Source organism: Tachyglossus aculeatus, chromosome X3 (genome assembly GCF_015852505.1).
Source record: "Tachyglossus aculeatus isolate mTacAcu1 chromosome X3, mTacAcu1.pri, whole genome shotgun sequence".
Classification (NCBI taxonomy): Eukaryota; Metazoa; Chordata; class Mammalia; order Monotremata; family Tachyglossidae; genus Tachyglossus; species Tachyglossus aculeatus.
Window position 1 is genome coordinate 15,733,912 of NC_052099.1, and position 3,737 is coordinate 15,737,648.

General features: G+C 48.5%; 1 pseudogene; it reads right to left on the reverse strand.

The window, feature by feature from the left end:
* Positions 1-2,278: 2,278 nt before the first annotated feature.
* On the reverse strand, positions 2,279-3,205 carry LOC119948959 (annotated as a pseudogene).
* Positions 3,206-3,737: the final 532 nt, after the last annotated feature.

Consider the following 3,737-nt stretch of genomic DNA (forward strand, 5'->3'; position numbering starts at 1 on the left):
TGGAGTTTCTTGAGGAGTGGAGAAACATGGCCTGAACGTTTTTGTAGAAAAATGATCCAGGCAGCAGAGTGCAATCTTAGGAGAAGTTATCCAAGGTGTCATATTTTATTAGGGCAGGATTTCGTAAGCTCAATTCTCTCTCTGGGGCCTTGATTGCCTTGTCACCTGCAGGAGGCCGACACCATTGGATTGCAATAGACTGTGAAGTGAAGCAGAGAAGCTACTCGTGTCTTCATAGCACTGCAACACAGCGAGTAGCTGATTCAGTCAATCGAGCAATCAATCATATTTACTGAGCACTTATTCATTCATCCATTAATCGTATTTATTGAGTGCCTACTATGTGCAGAGCAGCACTGTACTAAGCTGTTCTCTGAACTCTGGGACCTTACTGATGATATGGGCGGGCTGGGTCTGGAGGGGAGGTGGACAAGGGGCATCCACTGTTCTGTCCGTCAGTTGTGTCTGAGTCAGTTCATTCATGTCCAAAGGTAAGATAAGGAAGGAGATGGCCTCTGAAAGTTATACTAGGTCACAGGGAAATGACAGGTGCATTCTGTGCCCTAAACATCAGGTACTTTCTCCCATTACTGGGTCACACTGAATTCCTTCCCTAGTAAAGGCTGCCACCTTGGATTTTGATAAGGCTTTGAAAATAGGGAGATCAGTGTTCTGACATTGACAGGACAGGAGGGAGGTCCAGGCCAGACAGAGGAGGTGGGAAAGGGGTCAGCAGTGAGTTAGATGAGATCAGTGCACAGTGAGCAAGCTGGCTCTAAAGGAGCAAAGTGTGCGGCCTGGGCCATAGTAGGAGATCAGTGGGGAAGGTAGGAGGGGGCGAGCCGATTGAGTGCTTTTAAGCCGACGGTAAGTAGTTTCTGTTTGACATAGGATGAATTTTCTACCCTTGATAAAAAGATGAATAGTTACTGAAGGCTTTCTCCCATTCATTCTTTCCAGACTGGTAGCTCCTTGTAGGCAGGGAGTGTACCTATCAAACCTGTTTATTGTACTCTCCCAAGTGCTTAGTACAGTGCTCTAGCACACTATAAGCACTGAATGAATACGATTGAATGAATGAATGAATGAATAGCACACAATAAGCATTCAATAAATACCCCTGCTGCTTTGAGAAAGCTACCTGCTGCCAGTCCCAGTTAGGGTCACTGTGAGCCCTAAGCAAAGTGCCCTGGACTCAAACTCAGAGTTAGTGAAGGCAGAGACTGTCCTGTGATGAGCGATGGGGAGATGGAATGTGTTCCCAAGTTGGTGAGTGAGTGACGTGGGGTGGAGCAGGAGGTCGGTGGAGTTGAGAAGTGTGAGGAAACGGGCAGCGGGAAGGTTGTCAGAAACATTCACGTGGATGTTGAAGTCCTTCACATGGCGGACACGTGGCAGAGCTGGGATTATAACCCAGGTCCTCTGCCTCCCAGGCCTGTGCTCTATTTACTAGGCAACGCTGATTCTCAAGGTATGATAAACAGGCTGGATTCAGTCTCTGTTCCACATGGAGCTCTCAGTCTAAAGGGGAGGGAGAAAAGGTATGGAATTCCCATTTTGTGGATGAGGAAGTAGGCACAGCAAAGTGAAGTGATCTGCCCAATGTGACACAGCAGACAGATGGTTGATCCAGATTAGAACCCAGGTCCTCTGACTCACAGTCTCGTGCTCTTTCCACTAGGCCACCCTGCCTCTCAAGATAAACAGACCCAAATTCAGTCCCTCTTCCACGTGGACCATACTGTAGCAAGTGCTTGGGAGGGTACAATATAACAGAATTGGTAGATAGGTTCCCTGCCCACAATGAGCTTACAGTCTAGAGGACTAAGATGGTAGTTGCTGCTTCTACAGGAAGCATGTGAACCCTATGCGAGTCAAGGACTGTGTCCAGTCTAATTGACATGCAACTAAACTCGGAAGCTGCAGGGCCTAGTAGATAGAGCACAGGGCTGGGAGTCAGAAGGACCTGTGTTCTAATCCAGGCTCTGCCACTCATCTGCTGTGTGAACTTAGACAAGTCAATTATCTGTATCTTAGTTACCTCATCTGTAAAATGGGGAGTAAGACTGTGAGCCCCAGGTGGGACAGGGACTGTGTCCAACCTGATGGTACTGTTTCTATCCCAGTGCTCAGAATACTGCTTGACACATAGAAAACACTTTACAAATACCATTATTATTATCATTATTATTACCCTAGCAGTTAGGACAGTTGTGCTTAACAAATACAATTATCATTATCATCAATAGCGAGGTGAGGTGGCTTTTCTGGTACCCTATCAGGGATTCAGGTTAGAAATAGGAAAGTCCCGTTTCCAAAGTGTCCTCATTCTCCTGTCACCATGAATTATAAGGAAGGGACTCACGATTGAGAAGGTGAAAGCCAGTGTCATGTGGCTGTCCACCAACAGAGGGGGCTTCTTTTTCATGTTTAGTATGATGCTCAGCATAATGGACTGCCTCCCATAGAGGAAGACATAGAGGGTGACCAGAGCCATGACCCTCTTGGCCGCCCTGACCTCGGGCATCTCCCCAGAAGATCGTCCTGGCACGTGGAGGTGGTGGACCTGCCCGTGGTGTCTATGCAGGACAAACACCATGAACCTGCTAGTCACGTTCATCAGACCCACGAAGATCAGGTCACGGAGGGAGGACACGACTGCTATGACCTGGCTGATTTCCACACTGACACTGACTTTGGAGCAATATTTAAGGTCCAGCATGACTCGAACACTGCTGCTGTTCTGGGGCCCTATCATAAGTATCACCGTATCAAACTCTACCAGCATATTGAGGTCCCAGGAGAGGAGTCAGGAGGGGAAGAGTCCCCTGATTAACCTGGCATTGATCCGGGCCTACCAGGGGGTCCTGGGGCTGATGGTGATGGCCTGGAACACACTCAGGAGGCAGGTGCTGCAGATGGTCAAACTCTGGGCCACGTGGTACAGGTAGTTGAGGAGTTTACACCCAACATCGTCCAGGAAATTCTTCCATCCCCAAGCCTTCAGGGTCTCTGAGATTCCAAACGTGAGAAGAATCATGATGTTGGCTAAGGCCAAATGACCAAGGATCAGATCAGATGGTCCGAACTTGGGGCTGGCCGAGACCACGTGGATATAAAAGAACAGGAGGAAGGCATTCACTGTGATCCCGGTGCTGATCTGTAACAGAATCAGGATTCCAAAGAAGAGTGTGGTGGCATTCATGGTCGGAAAGTTTGAACTAGCACCAGAGGAGAACTCCTGTGGTGCGTTTTGAGAGCAGAGGAGAGGAGGAAATGTAGGAGATAGAAGAGAAAGAGGAAGGAGCAGAGAGAGAGAGAGAGAGAGAGAGAGAGAGAGAGAGAGAGAGAGAGAGAGAGAGAGAGGGGAAGAGAAAGAGAGAGAGGGAGGGAAAGGGAGAATAGAGGAGAGGAAGAAAGAGGGAGAGAGAGGGAAAGGGAGAGGGAGAGGGAGGGAAAGGGATAGAGGGAGGGAGGGAAAGGGAGAAGAGAAGAGAAAGGGGGAGAGAGAAGATGAGGAAAGAGAAAAGGAGAGGGAGGAGGGAGAGAGAAAAGGAGAGGGAGAGACAGAGGAAGAGGGAGCGAGAGAAGGAGGAAGAGAGACAGAAAGAGAAGAAGAGAGAGAGAGGGTGATGGAGGGCATGGGAAAGGGAGAAAGAGAGAGAGGAAGATGAAGAGAGAGGGAGGGGAGAAAGTTAATTGAAACATATCTGCAACAACAAATTTGGCAGTGAGTT